Here is a 20,304-nt window from a genome sequence, read left to right as displayed (position 1 = left end):
ACCGTTATCATCATCTTCTTCTATATATGTTAATAACAAAACTATTGAATATAAGAATTTTAATTCACAACATAAAAATTTTGGCATACAACATTGAAATTTTGTGATCATCAGCACATAAATTTTGTAAGGATCACAAACTTAAAATATTAAAATCCAACTAACAAAATACATTCAAGATATCAAATATTATCAGAACTCAACACAAAATTATTAGATTAAAAATAAAAATTTAGTATAAAAAATAAAGTAAGACACTTAACGTGCCCCATGCCTCTGAATGAATGGGGGTCACTTCACTCATCCGAAGGCAAGATAAGAAGGAAGGCTTACCGGGGAGTTCAGACAGGAGCTCAAATAGCTTAGGTGATGTTCGAGATCAAGGCTATTTCCAATCAGAGACATAAAAAAGCAATTGCAATAAAAGAAAATTTTGAATTGTGTAGTAAAATTTTTTTGTACTATATTAATAAATTTTTATGCTATGTATAAAAATTTTTATGTTCTATTAATAATTTTTTGTACATTTTAACAAAACTTTTTGTGTTATATCGACAAAAAGAAACATGAAAAAAAGAAAAAAATATACAAATATTATATAAATGATTTTTGTTTAACTTGAATCAACTTAATTAGACTTAATTATTAAAACTGCTTATACAAGTAGCATCACTGGATTTCTAAAATATGATTTAGTCAAAAAAATAATTTTACTATATAGAATCCAAATATAACTATCCGTTGTCTTTACCTTTGCAAAAAGTAATTTTACTTAAAAAATCTATACTCAAACTTTTTGCGAAAATGCATCGATCAGAGTTAAATGGTTTAATTAATTTAAACCCATATAACAAACATGCTGTTGATATTTTTTTTGGGTGACTAACATGTTGTTGATATAGTTTGCAAAGTGATATCACTAAGTTTATTTGGAAAGTTTTGACGATAAAAGAGAGAAATTGAGGCATAATTGGAAGAGATTTTGTTGATTCACTTGGTGAGTTTCATGGAATTTTATTTTTGGTTTAACTAAATAGATGTATAAAATATTTTGGTTGTATATTTATGGATATGTAGCTTAGCAAATCATTTTGGTAATGATTACAAGATGACAATAAAAGTAAGAAGGATCTTGTAGAAATTTATGAGGTCTGTATTGCTTTTGCTATTTTCAGTTTTTAATGTCTTGACATAAAAAAATGAGCATTAGTTACTGTTTTTGCTTGTGGACAGCAAGAGTATGTTGAGAAGAAAGACTTCACTTCTGCACTATTGTCATTTAGAGATAACAGAACAGGACAACAGATGAAAGTCTCAATTGCTTTACATTATTTTCTGCTTCCATTACTTTGTAATTTTTTCTTTTTTTTCTGAATTTTGATGTATTCTATTGAATGCCTTTTATTTGTGATCAGGCAAGCGTATTATTCAAGAAACTTGGACTAGAATTGGATGCCTTGCTCATTTCAATTTTGTTCTAAAATTGGTATTATATCATACTACAGGTTGCCCTTGATAGATATGCACATCACTAGCTATTCTGCCTTCTAAATTTGCTTATGTTGAACTTGACAGGTTATAGAGGACATGTCTGTTCGAATTAATGTGCCTACCCTGACAATGGAAGAAGTAAAGAGCTATTATCTTGCAATATCAATTTAATTTCTGCTTCTTCCAGCAAATAGTGTTTTACAATGTGATACACTTTTCATGGGCATACTGCACTTGTGGCTGTCTCAGATACAGCTATGCTGGCACCTGAGGAGGTGTTCGAAGGCAAGGGAGATATTAAAGATAAAATAGAGCTTACAAAGGAAGAAAGGAAGAGAAGGAGAGATAACAAGAAAAGAATATTTAAAGGTATGATTGTCTGCCTGGTGACTATACCATAATGCATAGTTGCATTAGCATACCCTCTGATAGTTCTCGGAGGAAATCTACCTAGCATTTTGTTAAAATTATCCATGGACAGAGGATTCTTTTTTCAGTTTCAGTATTAACAATGTTCATGGTTCAGTTGCAGTAGTAAAAAGAATAGGAAAGAAGGTGCAAGAGGGTGCAATGCCTAACCAAGTAAATAGTAATTTCTTTTATATCACCTGTTTGATATAAGAAATATTGCTTTAGTGTCACTTCTCTTGAGTGTGTCAGAAAGGTTATCTCTTTATTAATACTGGCCACATTTTCTAATAAAATGAGACTTTATTATTATTAGATTGGCCATTCGATACTGAAATATAGTTATGTTACTTGATTTTTATCTATTATTAGAAGTTTTGGTACCCTCATCACTTTCTTTTTTCTTTTTCCTCTTTTTTTTTTCAGTTAAAAAACTGCCTTAATTTCTCACTTAATTTTGACTAGTGGAGACTCCTGCAGAAAAATTTAGAATATCTTAGTCATGGTATAATTTAATTTTAATTTAGAATATCTAAAAATTTCAATGGTTATGACTAGTGAGATTGACATATTTGATTTATTAACACTGCAAAATGATATCATTTTATCTTATAAGTTGATGCATTTGACTCTATATTTCTCATATATCTGTGTAGTTTTAGTTTTGAAATTTTGTTGTTTGCAGTGCACGGTATGGAGTATACATTTGGGGCTCACGAGTACTCATCGACGGGGATATTTGAAAAGGAACCAAAGAGGTGTGAAGGGTTTAGATTCTGGAAGACAATACTGACTGGGAAGATAGATATAGGGCCGAACGAAGTGAGAGCGATGATGGAAGAACTTGCAGCTGATTCAGGAAGGATTTGCTTTAAGAATGAAGTTTAAGAGTCATTTTTTAAGATGTTTCACCGATTATAATATCATGCAAATAATTCATGAAAATTAATAAAAAATTCCATCCTTTTTATATTTTCTTATTTTCTCCATTTTTTTATTAATTTGACAAAGGAATAGGCCACACTTTGAAAGCGTGGCAAAAGGTTCTAGCGGGCAAGCAACGCCTTAAAAGCGTGGCCATATCTATCACTCTTGGCACGCTTTAAAAGTGTGGCAACATCTCTCTCCTGGCACGCTTTAAAAGCGTAGCCATATCTGGCATATATGCCACGCTTTTATGCGTGGCGATTTTTAAAAGTGTGGCAAAAAATAAAGCGTAGCGATAGGTCACCAAAAATGTGGCGATAGTGCAACCGACACGCTTGCAGATGTGACCCTTTCAAAAGCGTACGGTAGCTCAAAAAGCGTGGCGAAATGCTATCGCCACACTTTTTTCAACCTTTTGCCACGCTTTAAAAGTATGGCAAAATCAATATTTTCTTGTAGTGCAAAGAAAACCAGAACCAATAAAGATATTAGCCAAATGTTGCAGTGAAAAAAAAATTTATATCCTAACATTCATTAAAAAAGAGAACATAAATAGTTATCAAGTACTACACACATTCCTTGACAAAACACGATTAGAGTAATGACTAATGAGTGATAAGAAAATTACAACTAACACATATACTGTAAGAAAAATTGCATCTTATTATAAATTATTCAAGTGTATACAGCTGACAAATATCAGAGCTATAGCTAACTAAACAAGCACACATGAACAAGTTCAGCAAATTCAAGTAAAACGAAACCAAATAAACCTCAATTAAACTAAGAAATGAACCGAAATTACTTAATGAAATGAAACCAAATGAACCTTAATTAAAATGCACCACAACTACTGCAGTTTCATTCGATGCCCTAGTTACAGAGAAAAACAAGAAAAATTTGAATCAGAGAAACTCGATCTACTAAATAAACGAACTCAATCCACTAAATCCTAAACCAAACTAGTAGAAATGCGAAGGAGAAAATTGAACATAATGAACAAGTATTTTTGTTAGTACCTTGAGGAATCTTTATTGTTCTTTTTTGTGTTTTTTGTTAATGATCTCAAACGCAGCACTGGATTTTTCTGTAGTTTTCTCAGAGAAATTTTTTGAGAGATTTTGCGAGAGATTTGAAATTCTTTTATTGTAGTTTTGAGTAGAAGATATGAACGGTTTTTTATATTAGAATGCGAAACGAGAGGTAACGTATGTTTAGAATTTCGAGTGTATGTTACACACTCTTTTAATAAGAGCACTTTTTAATGATATTAGGCTACTTAATTAAATTTGAATGACAATAAAATTTGATGTGTAGCCGATCTGAAATTTTAAATATGTATAGATCACTCCAATAAAAATTAGAACTTTTGGGTTATCAAGTCTTGTTATACTTATATGCGCCACTCTTGTTCTTTTCTTCTACGGTATATTGCTTTTGTCGTCTTGAATAAATAAGAGAAACAGAAAAAAAAGAAATACATTTAAAAAAAAAGAAATTTTGTAACGCTACAAAAGTTTTTTTTTTAAATAAACACCAATATTTTAAGAGAAACATATAAAACAAACGTATAAATTTATTAGAAATAATAATAATATATAAATTTTGTGATGATAAATACATAAATTTTGTCTATAATAAATACAGAACTTTTATGACGATAAATAAATAAAAAATTTAAAAGTAAACACAACTTTTTGAAGAGAAATATAGGAAGTAAACGTAGAAATTTATTATTAACGATAAACGTATATATTTTTTACAATAAATATAGAAAATTTTGAAAGTAAACACAACAAATTTTTTTAAAAGAAACATAGGGAAAAAAACACAAATTTATTGACAATAAATTAAAAAAAATTTTAATGATAAATACAAAGTTTTTAAAGCAACCACACAGAAAAACGTAAGCAAACACTAAATTTTTAATGGAAAAATTAGGATAGAGCTCATCGAAACAAGAATTTTGATACTAATTTCGAAGAAATCGGTCTAATATTGGACCAAATGGGCCGAACCGGTTGAACTGGACCCAAACCAGGCCCATGGGCCCAACTGGCCCAGCACTTAAAATGAACCCAGGCTTCTCATCTTCCCCAATTTAGCAATAAACAGCGCTGAAACAAAATAGGGGGGAAGGAGAAGAGAAGCTTTCCGAAACCCTTACGGCAAAATTCAAATCACCGTAACTCCTCCATCTGAGTTTCGATCGCCGCACCGTTTGCGGCCACGCGACCACCGCGTCGAGCTCTACATTTCTACTAGAACAATTTCATAGGTAACCCGCTTATTCACCCTCAGCCTCTTCTTTCCCAATTTTTGAAAAATTAAGTGGAGATATTGAATTTCTTTACTCTTTGATGTTTTAGGATCCAATTAGCTTGAGGAAAACGTTTATTCTTGCTTACGTGAAGCTTGGATAAGGTGAGGATACTATAATTCTATCTTAATTTTATTGAATTTATGTTTTGAGTATTAAATTGGGTATATATGTATTATGAATGTGTATTAGGTTGTGAATAAATAATTGGAGCTTGAAATTGTGGATATTGGAACTTGGAGGAAGCTAAATGCTAGTATTTTGTTGAGGTTTTTGGGGCTGTGCTTGTATTAATAGGCTGCCTTGATCGCTACGAGGAAACCGGCTAAGGTATGGTTTAGGTTTCTTGCATTTAATATATAATGTTCTGTGAAAACTTAGGCTAGATGACTATAGGATATGTTGAAATGTATGTGTATATTGTTGTTTAGTGTCTTGTTGTTAAATATGGATTGGTATGGTGCTGTGGATTAGTTGATGGTTTGGCAAGTTGTAATTATTGATTTGAGGATATCATTATGTAATTTGTGAGCTATGATTTTGGTTGTAGGATTTGGCATGTGTATATGTAATTATTGTTAGTGTGAAGTATGACTTTTATGTGGTTGTGTATTGAGGAAGGAGGACATTTTGTGTAGAAAGTGCAGGTTGTTGTGGTGGTATCATGGATTTGTTTTGAATGAGGAAGAGGTTTTGAAAGTTTATAAAATTTTGGTTTTGGACCGAACTTCGGCGAGTTATAACTTAGCTTTCGGACCCTCAATTTGTTTCCAACTTGTTTTAAATGAAAATTGGGTTCGTGATGTTTATGTCATTCGAAGAACGGGTTAAAAATATTTTAATTCGAAGAAGTTATGGGTGTTGGAAGATTATACCTAAAAACTTTTTTTTTTTTTTGCAATTCTGTAGCTTTGCTACTGAATCTAATTTTTTTTAAAGAATGTACGTCCACGTGTACGCGTGGTATGGATTTTTGGTGATGCGTATGCAACTGGTCCTATGCGTACGCGTAAGGAGCTAGCAAGTATGTCCACGCGTACACATGACCCACGCGCACGCTTGACATGAAGTATTCATTTACACGTACGTGTGGCCCCTTTTCTAGCAAACATGATTTTTGAGTTTTAAACCCTATTTCAAACTTCTAAATCTCTATTTTCATTCCTTTAGTCATAAATAGTAGTATTAAACCTGATAATCAGATGAAGCTAGGAAATGGGGATAACTTGGAGGTGAAGTAAAGCTGAAAAATGATGAATTGATTATGAAATGTTACGGATGATCATGTATGATACTTGGCTTCATAATCAAATGAATGATCATATATGACACTTGGCTACAATGATTAAATGATCTGAGATACGGGATTTCCTGGGTAAAGTACTGTGGCTTGCCACCACATGTACCAGGTCGAAAACTCGATACCCTATTGATCATACGACATAAGGGTGACCGAGCACTTATAAATTTCCAGAAATTGTACCCCCATTGAGCGATTTGATATATATATGAGTAAAAGCTATGCATAGACTCATGGGGATGCACGTCGGGGGACAGTCCAATGGTTTAACAAACCGGACTTGTCGGGTTGGCTTGATAACCGACAGATGAGACTCATCAGCCATAGGACAAGCATGCATCATGTACATACTACTTGAATTACTTATTTGTGCATTAACTGGGTGTGCCTAAGTGTACTTGCCATGTTAAATGTATATTTGTTACCTGCAGTATTTGTAACCTTCTTGTGCTTGCCTTTATCTGTTTATTTATCGGTGAAATGCTAACGGAGATGGATGTATGGATGAAGGGCAGTATGGGACTTAGATTTAACATTAAGTTGAGTTAGGCTCAGATACCCTTAGAAAACCACCTTGTATGGCTTCTATTTAATACTTTAAGCTTTATAATCTGAGTGTTGGCGTTCTAGGATTGCCTCTGGCATTCCTAGGACCTTATATCTTATATGTGTGGCACCTTTACTATACTGAGAACTTCTGGTTCTCACCTCATACTATGTTGTTGTTTTTCAAATGCAGGTCGAGAGGCACCTCCTTAGGCGTCTGAGCTCTAGAAGCGAAGTGGTTATCGAGTTACTTTTTAGATTGTATAGTTATATATATATATGTACTTAGTTTTTCTCTCCGCATAACTTGTTCCTTTTGATCCTCTTAGAAGTTTATGGAGAGACAAGACTTTGTTTATGTAAATTTGGGTTTTGGATATGTATATATATGTATATATATTCTCCGGCCAGTCTTGACTTCGCGGGTTGAGTTAGGAGCTTGTTATTTTGTATCTTTGACCCTCTACTCTTACTTTTGTTATCTTATGCTTGATAGTTATAGTTTTCTTAGCACGCAAGTTAACTCGTTAATTGAGCATTGCGCTTTTATTTTTCACGATTTTTACTTCATCTATTCTTCAAGGCTCCTAGTATATTATAATTTTTCTGCTATTATATGTAAATATTTTATTTTAGAGGTCGTAATACCACACCACATCTGCTTTAAGACTTAAGCGTAAAGCTCAGTGTGGTAAGGTGTTACATTATGGTATCAGAGCAGTTCATTCTTATAGAGCCTGAAAGGCAGACTGACTATGCTTCTGTGCATTCTCTGTATATGTGTCTATGTGCTATTAGGATATCTGACTGATATATATGGCATAAACGTTTGTGAGCATGCATTTGGAACTTAAAGCATTAGACCTGCGATATTGAGACTGATCAACTTAATATCACTTGTTTGGTGTGTATAGGGACCAGATGTCGACTCGCGGACGCGGTCGCAGGCGAGGTAGAGGTAGGATAGGCACCGTTACTCCTGGCTCGACAGGGAATGATCCAGTAGACTTTATGGCTGCCCTGGGAAATATGGTTGCAGCTATGCAGGCGATATCTGAGGCACTGGGTAATCAGATAAACCAGGGTAATCACAGAAATAATAATGGCAAAGACGGCCCTATGACACTTGCAACATTTCTGAAAGTTCACTCTCCGACCTTTAGGGGAACATCAAATCCCACTGATGCAGATAATTGGATTCAGGCTATGGAACGGGCATTGCAGGCCCAACAGGTTCCTGAGGAGCAATGGGTTGAGTTTGAAACTTATTAGCTGCAAGGCGAGGCTCAGTATTGGTGGCAGAGAACACGATGTATCCTGCAGCCAGACGGCGCTGCGATTCTTTTGGGCTTTGTTGCACCAATGGAGATCAGAGTATTTTCTAAATTGGTGAATAAGTGTAGGGTGGCTGAGGAATGTGTGAGGAAGGCGACAGTAGAGAAAGGAAGTCTGAGGGTGCCTTTTCAGAGGACTTCATGAAGGAACTTTGCTCCAAGAGGTAGGAATTTCAAGCGTGGAGGCTTTGTTCCACAGCAGAATCAAGGCCAGGGTATTCACAGAAGGCCGAATACTAATGTTAATCAGGAGAGAAGGTTTGGAAAGCAACCAGAGCAAGATTTGAGCTGTCAGAGGTGCAGGAAGTATCATCCTAGAGTTCCGTGTAGATCAGGACTTGGAGTATGCTATTTTTGTGGACAGCCCGGGCACATGGCCAGTAATTGTCTGGAGAAGAAGTATGCGACTGGTACAGCAGCCGGGGAGAGTGTACACCACTTCTGCAGCAGGTGCTGAGGGATCTGAGACACTGATTAGAGATAACTGTGAAATGGCTGGTAAAATCTTAAATGCTTTATTTGACTCAGGAGCAACTCATTCATTTATTGCATTTGAAAAGGCTAATAAATTAGGATTGAGAATGGTGGTTTTAGGTTATGATTTGAAAGTGCATAATGCTACTCATGAAGCTATGGTGACTAGGTTAGGATGTTCACAAGTTCCATTTCGACTACAACAGCGTGAATTTGTGCATTATTTGATTTGTTTGTCAATGACTGGTCTTGATCTTATTTTGGGATTGGATTGGTTATCCAAGAATCATGTTTTGCTTGATTATTCTGAGAAGTCAGTACAGTTTATGCCGGAAGGGTCAGAAGCACCGGTTGTGGTGAATAGTTATTATTTGAACTCTATGATAGTAAATTGTTCTGGAACTGAATGTCAGGGTATTATGTTATTAACTGCGAGAGTATCAGGTGATGATCAGAGTTTAGAATAGATTCCAATTGTATGTGAATTTCCAGACGTGTTTCCAGTTGATATTAATGAATTTCCACCTAACCGGGAGGTTGAATTCGCAATTGAGTTGATGCCTGGAGCCGGTCCAATTTCAATTACTCCTTATAGGATGTCACCTTTAGAAATGGCTGAATTGAAGGCTCAACTAGAAGATCTATTGGGTAAGCATTTTATTCGACCAAGTGTTTCTTCGTGGGGAGCACCAGTGTTACTGGTAAAGAAGAAGGACGGAAGTATGCGTTTGTGTGTCGATTATCGGCAACTGAATAAGGTTACTATGAAGAATAAATATCCATTACCTAGAATTGACAACGTAATGGATCAGTTTCAGGGTGCCGGTGTGTTCTCTAAGATTGATTTGTGATCTGGGTATCATCAGATAAGGGTTAGAGATGAAGATATTCCAAAAATTGCTTTCAGGACGCGTTATGGTCATTATGAGTATACGGTGATGTCTTTCGGGTTAACCAATGCTCCGGCAGTATTCATGGATTATATGAATAGGATTTTCCAGCCGTACCTGGATAAGTTTGTTATTGTCTTCATTGATGATATTCTTGTTTACTCTAATATTGAAGAGGAGCATGCTAATCACTTGCGAACTGTGCTGCAAATTCTGAGAGACAGGAAGTTATACGCTAAGTTATCTAAATGCAAATTCTGGAAGAGTGAGGTGAAGTTTCTCAGTCACGTAGTGAGCAAGCAGGGAATAGCGGTGGATTCTGCTAAGGTAGAAGCAGTGATGAAATGGGAGCGACCAACTTCAGTGACAGAGATCAGAAGTTTCCTAGGTTTTGCGGGGTATTATCGAAGATTCATTAAGGGATTTTCACAACTTATCTTACCTTTAACTAAGTTGACAAGGAAGATACACCTTTTATCTGGACTTCAAAGTGTGAAGAGAGTTTTCAAGCATTGAAGCAAAGGTTGACCACTGCACCCGTGTTAGTATTGCTGAGCCAAGTGAACCGTTTGAAGTGTACTGTGATGCATCATTAAATGGTTTAGGGTGCGTTCTGATGCAGCACCAAAATGTTGTAGCATACGCCTCACGAAAGTTAAGGCCGCATGAGATGAACTATCCAACTCACGACTTGGAACTTGTTGTTGTTGTGTTTGCTCTGAAAATCTAGAGGCACTATCTCTATGGCGTTAAGTTTCACATCTTCTCAAACCATAAGAGTTTGAAGTATCTCTTTGAGCAGAAAGAGTTGAATATGCGTCAGAGGAGGTGGATGGAGCTTTCAAAAGACTATGATTTTGAATTGAATTACTATCTAGGAAAAGCGAACGTTGTGGCGGACGCCTTGAGTCAGAAATCTTTATATGCAGCTTGGATGATGTTGTGAGAAGAAGAGTTATTAAAGGCATTTCAAGGTTTGAAACTAGGAGTTAGAGAAGAATCTGGAATTCTATGTTTGAGTCAATTGCAAAATTTAAGTGATTTTAAATCAGAACTTCTGAAGGCTCATCAAGATGGTGAAGCATTACGTAAAAGTATTACCGGCAATTGAACAGGAAAGACAATGGAGAGTGTCAGAAGGTAAGGATGGTTTGTGGAGGTTTAAGAACCGGATTATTGTGCCATATATTGGAGATTTGCGGCAAGGTATCTTGGCAGAAGTTCATAAGAGCGGGTTTTCAATCCATCCAGGTAGTACCAAAATGTATCAAGATCTGAAAGCGATGTTCTGGTGGCCAGGGATGAAGAACGATGTGGCAATACATGTATCAAAATGTTTAACATGTTAGAAGGTTAAAATTGAGCATCAGAGACCATCGTAAACCATTCAGCCTTTAGAGATTCCACAATGGAAATGGGAGAGTATCGCAATGGATTTTGTGATAGGTTTGCCTAGGACTCAGACTGGTTGTGATGCTATTTGGCTGGTTGTGGATCGACTGACAAAATCAGCTCACTTTCTTCCCATCTGAATAAGTTGCACAATGGAAGAATTGGCTCGAATGTATATCAAAGAGATTGTCAGATTGCACGGCGTGCCTTCCACCATTATATCCGACAGAGATCCTCATTTCACAACAAGGTTTTGGGGAGCCTTTTAGCGTGCATTTGGGACTCAGTTAAGTTTGTGTACTGCATATCACCCTCAGACAGATGGTCAATCAGAGAGAACTATCCAGACCTTGGAGGATATCCTAAGGGATTGTGTTTTGGACCAGCCGGCGAGCTGGGATCGGTATATGCCATTAGTGGAGTTTGCTTATAATAATAGCTACCATGCGAGCATCAGAATATCTCCGTATGAGGCTTTGTATGGCAGGAAATATCAATCTCCGCTATGTTGGTATGAAACTGGAGAAAGGGGCTTATTAGGGCCTGAGATGATAGCTGAAACTACTGAGCAGATAAAGAAGATTCGTAGCCGAATGCTTATAGCCCAAAGCCGTCAGAAGAGCTATGCTGATCAAAGGTGAAAGCCTTTGGAGTTTGAAGAAGGTGAGCATGTCTTTCTGAAGGTTACACCAACCACTGGAGTGGGAAGAGCTATTAAGACTAAGAAACTGAATCCCCATTATATTGGACCGTTTGAGATCCTGAAAAGAATTGGGCTGGTAGCTTATAGAATTGCTTTACCACCATATCTTTCGAACTTGCACGACATGTTTCATGTGTCACAGCTTTGGAAGTATACCCCTGACGCAAGTCAGGTTCTGGAACCAGGACCGATTCAAGTGAGAGAAGATTTAACCCTTCCAGTAATTCCGGTGAGAATTGATGACACAAGCGTTAAATGATTGCGTGAGAAGGAAGTATCACTGGTAAAAGTAGCTTGGAGTTGAGCCGGTATTGAGGAACATACTCGGGAACTCGAATCAGATATGCAAAAAGACTATCTACATCTCTTTTCAGGTAACTAAATTTGAATTTTGAGGGTAAAATTCTTTGTAAGGTGGGTAGGATGTAAACTGCGTTAAATTAGTAAATAGTTAGTCAATAAATTATATTTTAATAAAGAAGATTAGAAATGTGAATATTATATTAAATTAGGATAGAGCTAATCGAAACGAGAATTTTGACACTAATTTCGAAAAAATTGTTCCAAAATTAGACCGAACGGGCCGAACCGATTGAACCGGGTCCAAACCGGACACGTGGGCCCAACCGGCCCAGCACTTAAAATGAACCCAGGCTTCTCATCTTCCCCAATTCAGCAATAAACAGCACTGAAACACAATAGGGAGGAAGGAGAAGAGAAGCTTTCCAAAACCCTTACGGCAAAATTCAAATCACCATAACTCCTCCGTCTGAGCTCTGATCGCCACACCGTTTCTGGCCACGCGACCACCGCGTCAAGCTCTACGTTTCTACCGAAACAATTTCATAGGTAACTCATTTATTCACGTTCATCCTCTTCTTCCCCAATTTTTGAAAAATTAAGTGGAGATATTGAATTTCTTTACTCTTTGATGTTTTAGGATCCAATTAGCTTGAGAAAAATGTTTACTCTTACTTATGTGAAGCTTAGGTAAGGTGAGGATACCATAATTCCATTTTAATTTTACTGAATTTATATTTTGAGTATTAAATTGGGTATATATGTGTTATGAATGTATATTAGGTTGTGAATAAATAATTGTAGCTTGAAATTGTGGATATTGGAACTTGGAGGAAGCTAAATACTAGTGTTTTGTTGAGGTTTTTGGGGATGTGCTTGTATTAATAGGCTGCCTTGATCACTACGAAGAAATCGGCCAAGGTATAGTTTAGGTTTCTTGCATTTAATATATAATGTTCTGTGAAAACTTAGGCTAGATGACCATAGGATAGGTTGGAATGTATGTGTATATTGTTGTTTAGTGTCTTGTTGTTAAATATGGATTGGTATGGTACTGTGGATTAGTTGATGGTTTGGCAAATTGTAATTATTGATTTGAGGATATCATTATGTAATTTGAGAACTATGATTTTGGTTGTAGGATTTGGCATATGTATATGTAATTATTGTTGGTCTGAAGTATGACTTTTATGTGGTTGCTGTATTGAGGAAGGAGGACATTTTGTGTAGCAAGTGCAGGTTGTGGTGGTATCATGGATTTGTTTTGAATGAGGAAGAGGTTTTGAAAGTTTATAAAATTTTGGTTTTGGGCCGAACTTCGGCGAGCTATAACTTGGCTTTCGGACCCTCAATTTATTTTCAACTTCTTTTAAATGAAAATTGGGTTCGTGATGTTTATGTCATTCAAAGAACGGGTGAAAAATATTTTAAATCGAAGATGTTATGAGTGTTGGAATATAATACCTAAAAACTTTTTTTTTTACAATTCTGCAGCTTTGCTGCTGAATCTGATTTTTTTAAAGAACGTACGTCCACGCGTACGCGTGGCATGGATTTTTGGCGATGCGTACGCGACTGGTCCTATGCGTACGCGTAAGGAGCTAGCAAGCATGACCACGCGTACGCATGACACACGCGCACGCGTGACATGAAGTATTCATTTACGCGTACGCGTGACACGGGGACGCGCGCGCGAGCCGCATTTTTACATTTCCACGCGTACGTGTGAGCCACGCGTACGTGTGAGCCACGCGTACGCGTGGCCCTGTTCCAGCAAACATGATTTTTGAGTTTTAAACCCTATTTCAAGTTTCTAAACCTCTATTTTTATTCCTTTAGTCATAAATAGTAGTATTAAACCTGATAATCAGATGAAGCTAGGAAATGGGGATAACTTGGAGGTGAAGTAAAGCTGAAAATGATGAATTGATTATGAAATGTTACGGATGATCATGTATGATACTTGGCTTGATAATCAAATGAATGATCATGTATGATACTTGGCTTGAATGATTAAATGATCTGAGATATGAGATTCCCAGGGTAAAGTACCGTAGCTTGCCACCACATGTACCAGTTTGAAAACTCGATACTCTGTTGACCCTACGACGTAAGGGTGACTGGGCACTTATAAATTCCCGGATATGGTACCCCCATTGAGCGATTTGATATATATATGAGTAAAAGCTATGCATAGACTCATAGGGATGCACGTCGGGGGACAGTCCAATGGTTTAGCAAACCGGACTTGTCGGGTTGGCTTGATAACCGACAGATGAGACTCATCAGCCATAAGACAGGCATGCATCATGTGCATACTACTTGAATTACTTGTTTGTGCATTAACTGGGTGTGTCTAAGTGTACTTGTCATGTTAAATGTATATTTGTTACCTGCAGTATTTGTAACCTTCTTGTGCTTGTCTTTATCTGTTTATTTGTCTGTGAAATGCTGACGGAGATGGAGATATGGAGGAAGGGCAGTATGGGACTTAGATTTAACATTAAGTTGAGTTAGGCTCAAATTCCCTTAGAAAACTACCTTGTATGGCTTCTGTTTAATACTTTAAGCTTTATAATCTGAGTGTCGGCATTCTAGGATTGCCTCTGGCATTCCGAGGACCTTATATATTATGTGTGTGGCACCTTTACCATACTAAGAACCTCTGGTTCTCACCCCATACTATGTTGTTGTTTTTCAAATGCAGGTCGAGAGGCACCTCCTTAGGCGTCTAAGCTCCAGAAGCGAAGTGGTTATCGAGTTACTTTTTAGATTGTATAGTTATATATGTATGTGTGTCACTACAAAAAAAAAGGTTAAAACGGCGGTTATTTTGGGTAATTACGGCGGTTATAACCGCCATTATGACCAAAACTGGCGCCTCCAAGAAACGCCGTTATTCTGGGCGCCATTCTGGTTATTACGGCGGTTTTCAGAAAACCGCCATAATAACCTGTGGATAATACGGCGGTTTTTGAAGGTTAAAATGGCGGTTTGTAACCGCCATTATTTCCGCATAAAATGGCGGTTTTTGAACAGCCGCCGTTTTTACCAGGATGTTGTGGCATCTCTTCCGTTTAAAATGGCGGTTAGAAACCGCCGTTTTTTCCATGATAACCGCCATTTTTACCATGTTATAATGGCATCTTGTGTGTTTAAAATGGCAGTTTCTAACCGCCGTTTTTACCAAAATATAATGGCATCATTTTCGTTTAAAATGGCAGTTTTTAACCGCCGTTTCTACCAGCGTATAATGGTATCGTTTTCATTTAAAACGGGGGTTTCTAACCGCCGTTTGTACCTAATTATGATGACAATTTTATGCTTTTTAAAATAAGATTGAAACCACTAATTTAAAGTGATATTTTCGAAACTCACTTAAAAATCTCATAATAACCAAAAGGTATAGCCATAAATCAAACATCATAAGATGATTTTTAATTCATACATGATCCAAAAGTCATAATCCAAGTCATAATTGAAATGTCATAATCCAAAAAACAAAGTATCAAAATAATCCTTAACAAGCATTGACTAATTCTGACTTATAATTGTCTTAACATATCAAGCAAGGTCATGCTTCCTTGTTGCTTGCTCCAGAAGACCTACTTCCTAACTCTTTTGGTGATGGAATCTCACTCTCCTGATCCAATCCCTACAACAAAAATATAATTATTATGAGCACAAGAAATACAAGAAAAAGGCATATATTAATAATAAGTGGATAATTATGAATTTGAATTCATCTATATAAAATATATAAAATGTTACTAATAATACTACTAGTGCTAGTTGTTAATTAGCTTTCCCATGTGCTTGTTAACCATAGCAGCGACAAAGAATGAAGCCTTAAGATCTTTCTATTCACTGATGTATAGAATTATTTTCAAACAAAGCAATAACAGCAATAACAACCCTTAGTCAACAACCAGCAATAACACATGCTCATGCTCACCTATTACCATTAGCTGCTTCCTACTTATGCCTATATACCACAAACATTAATAAATCTTTTTTTTCACTTTTTGTTAATCAATTATAATTTACAACAAAATCAGAACGGGAAGTCAAAATCTGTATTCATGAACAGTTTACAATTATTTCACTCAAAAGTACATTCAAATAGCCAACAGTGACCATGACCGAATCTTAACTTGTTTTGGAGATCAAAAGTATTCATGAACAGTTTACAATTATTTCACATCAAAAGGAAAAAAAAAAAGGGAATTCTATGATGAATATGAACACTACTACTTGGGGGAGAAACCCTAATATTGCTCTACAAGGAGATGCTACTTCTCAATTAGCCCAACTACAACTGTTGCAAAATCTGTTGCAAATCATGAACGGCAACACATTTCTTAACATGGGGAATAACCCTAATTTCCCCTTAGGAAACCCCAACTTCAATAATTCTTATCTTAACGGGTCAAACATCCTTCAAACTGTAGAACCTTTTGGCTTGAAAAGTGAAGAATATGGATCACAATCAAACCCTACTGGTCTATTATTATCTCAATCAGACTATAGTAATGACTTCTTTCAACATGGATTGTCAACAAATACACGAGAGCTTGAATGCTATAACAAACTCAGCAACACTACTAATCAAGCAGAGATTAATCCACTATTTCCTGCATTAGTAGCATCCTCTCTACTGTTTACAATTATTTCACATCAAAAGGAAAAAAAAGAGGATAATTGTATTTGTACCTGTGAAACTTGTTGAGTAGGGAACATTCCAGCCAATTGTATTGGAATTTTACCTCCTTCCTTAGAAGCAATATAGGAGACTAGCGCTTGCAATTGTGCTTTAGAAATTCTTGTATGCACAAATTAGATATCAAACAAATACTTAAATAGTATTTTAAAAGAAATTATAATGGCTTTGTGAACTTTTCCTTCTCAAGTAGTGATTATCATCACCATCGTCCGAATCGAACCCATTGTTTTTCTTTTTCTTCTAAGTAACTCTCACTTCTTCTATTATTATTATTATTTTTATTTTTTCTGAAAAATGTTCTCCAAAATTACATATTATCTTTCTTTCTTTCATTTTTTGGTGGTGAAATGATGAAACTAAAACATTGTACTGTTGAGAAGAATGATAAAAACAGAAAGTAATAAGCGAGGGGAAAAAATAAAGAAATAAACTGTTATTTAGAAATTAAAGGATGAAAAAGAAGGAAAGAGAGAAGATTAAAAAGAATGAGTAATGATTAACAATCACAAATCTTTTGCAGAGAGTGGTGAAGGTGGCTAAATGGCGAAAAGAGCGCTCTCCCTCTTTTTTGCTTTCAAAACTCAACCAGCAACTATTACAAATATTTAAAAAATATTAACTAGAGTAAAAACAAGAGTTAACAGCCATTCCAATAACAAGAGTCAACAACCATTCTACTAAAATTGTTCAAAAATAAATATAAACAAAAGAAAGTCCAAGACAGCCAGCCTAAAAGAAGCAGAAGGAATAAAATGAAACAAGGACTACAACATGTTAATCAAATCTAAGTGTAAGGACATGTTAATCAAATAATGAGCTGCACTACATGTTTGATGTTGATGACCTGAGACTGAAATGAAACAAGGACTACAGCATACACTAATGTGTCTAAGTGCTTCTTTTCACTGCTATTTTAGGGCTTTAATTAAATATTGAACAGAGCTAATGCAAAAACATTGAACAGAGCAACGGCAACAGAGCTAAATAACTAAAGAGATTACTCATTTATAGCTTTGCTTAAAAGAACCAAAAAAGAACCAAAGAGGCAAATAGAGAAATTGAGATTGGAGCAGTTTTTTCTGAGATCTGAGATCTGAGATCGGAGATCAGAGAAACACCTTAATAGAAGTAAGTAATAGAAGATCTGAGTTCAGAGAGAGACACACGTTAATAGAAGTAAGCGAAAGAAGACCTGAGATCGTCGTCAATCACCCCCGCACCAACGTCAATCCAATGCTTCAACAGAAGACCCAAAAATCCCTAACAGAGCTGCAGAGAAATAAAAACCCCCAAAAATCAGCACCAAAAGCAATTTTCAAATCCTAACCCAAACAAAAACAAAGAAATCGGTGCCTTCTGGAATCGAAATGCTGATGTCAGTAGCCACCAGAGCCTTGCCTCTCGCCGGAATTTTGTGCAAAAATAAAACAGCATCAGTTTCGATTTTGGCTTCTTTATGTACGAAAACAGCATTTCGGTTTCGGTTTCAGTTTAACTTGAGAGGGAGAGGTACCTGGAGAGATCGTAACCGGCGGAGAGAGGAGAAGCCCTAGAAGGAAGAAGGCATTGTCGGAGAGCTTCTTTACACTGAGGAAATGAGAGTGTTGTATGTTCAGAGAGGATAGAAGCCCTAGCTAGAAGGAAGAACGGCGTTGAATGAGTCAGGGATTGTAATTTTTTTCTTTTTATATGCGTGTGAAAATGGCGGTTCAAAACCGCCATAATCACCAGAACCGCCAAAATATATAAAGCCAATTACGGCAGCAGAAAAAATTGCCATAATGACTCGATAATATGGCGGTTCTTTAAAACCGCCTTAATCTCCATGCCATTTTAACCCTTTTTTTTTGTAGTGTGTGTGCTTAGTTTTTCTCTCCGCATAACTTGTTCCTTTTGATCCTCTTAGAGGTTTATGGAGAGACAGGACTTTGTTTATGTAAATTTGGGTTTTGAATATGTGTATATGTGTATATATTCTCCGGCCAGTCTCGACTTCGCGGGCTGAGTTAGGAGCTTTTTATTTTGTATCTTTACTCCTCTACTCTTACTTTTGTTATCTTATGCTTGATAGTTATAATTTTCTTAGCACGCAAGTTAACTCGTTAATTGAGCGTTGCGCTTTTATAATTTTTCTGTTTTTATATGTAAATATTTTATTTTAGATGTCGTAATACCACACCACCTCTACTTTATGGCTTAAGCGTAAAGCTAAGTGTGGTAGGGTGTTACAAAACACACAAATCTTTTAAGAGAAACATTGTAAGAAAATACATAATTTTATGACGATAAACACGAAATTCAATAGTTTATGTGTTGTTCAAGCTACATTTTTGTATTATCCAACTAATGTTTATATGCTTTTTCATTTGATTTTTTTATTTGTGTTATTCAATTAAAAAAGCGCCATCATTCAAAATAATTTTTAAGTATTATTTTTCTATGGCATTCAATTAAAAATATGTATAATTTAAAATAATTTATGTGTTATATTTCTGTATAATTTAATTTCAAAACTTATTTGCTTGAATGAATTCCTCAATTAATAGCAAATTTCAATGGAACAAAAAAATGACAAAAAAGGAACATTTGATTATTTGAATGAAAAAAGAGATAGAATTTGAGAATAAGAAACAGGAGAAAAAATAGAGTACGTATTCAGTATTTTAGTTTTGTTTTTGTTTCTTTTCCTAGCTTATAATAAGTTCTATTTTTTAGTGTTTTTTTTTTGTTTAATTACTGTGTTGGTCCCTATAGTTTCGTGAAATTTTCAATTAGGTCCTTATACTTTTTTTCTTTTTAATTGGGTCCCTGCACTAAATTTTTTTCTTCAATTAAGTCCCTCTTAATAGTAATTGGCTTAACTTTATAGGGACCTAACTAAAAAAAAAGAATTGGTATAGGGACCTAAATAAAAGAAAAAAAAAAGTGTAGGAACCTAATTAAAAAAAATTTTGGTGCAAGGACTCAATTAAAAGAAAAAAAGTATATGGACTTAATTGAAAATTTTGCGAAACTATGGGGACCAATAGAATAATTAAACCTGTTTTTTTTTTAAATGGATACGAAAAATCATATTCTTATTTTTAAAAAATTTGGTGGAATTTGGTTAAGAAAATCATTTGGTCATGTAGTAGTTTTGTGAAAATATATTAGTCATTGTAGCAACGCACTACAACATTTTTAAGCTATTGCAACATATACAGTAAACAACACTTAAAAAGTATTGTCTAAACTTATCAAAAGCAACATTTAATGTTTGTTGCAATGAAATAATGTTATGGCAACATTTTTGTAATCAACACGTTATAAGCGTTATCTTTCATCAATTCAAGAACATGTAAAAAACGTTACTTCAACAAATTACACTTGCAACACTTATAATATTCACATATTACACTTTATGGGAGTTACTTTAAAATCTTTCATAAACTTCTCATCATAAGTGTTGTCTAAAACATGTAAATGTATTTTTCACTTAAATTTTAACCTTCTCTCC

At 35.4% G+C, this 20,304-nt stretch overlaps 1 long non-coding RNA gene across 1 annotated transcript; it reads right to left on the bottom strand.

The window, feature by feature from the left end:
* Positions 15,473-16,919, bottom strand: LOC110268984. The gene is made up of 2 exons (XR_002357811.1): positions 16,799-16,919; positions 15,473-15,740 (listed from the first exon to the last, which is right to left on the bottom strand). It is a non-coding gene; the product is annotated as an uncharacterized LOC110268984 (long non-coding RNA).

This window comes from Arachis ipaensis, chromosome B02 (genome assembly GCF_000816755.2).
Source record: "Arachis ipaensis cultivar K30076 chromosome B02, Araip1.1, whole genome shotgun sequence".
Lineage (NCBI taxonomy): Eukaryota > Viridiplantae > Streptophyta > Magnoliopsida > Fabales > Fabaceae > Arachis > Arachis ipaensis.
This window is presented reverse-complemented; position numbering and strand designations above follow the sequence as displayed.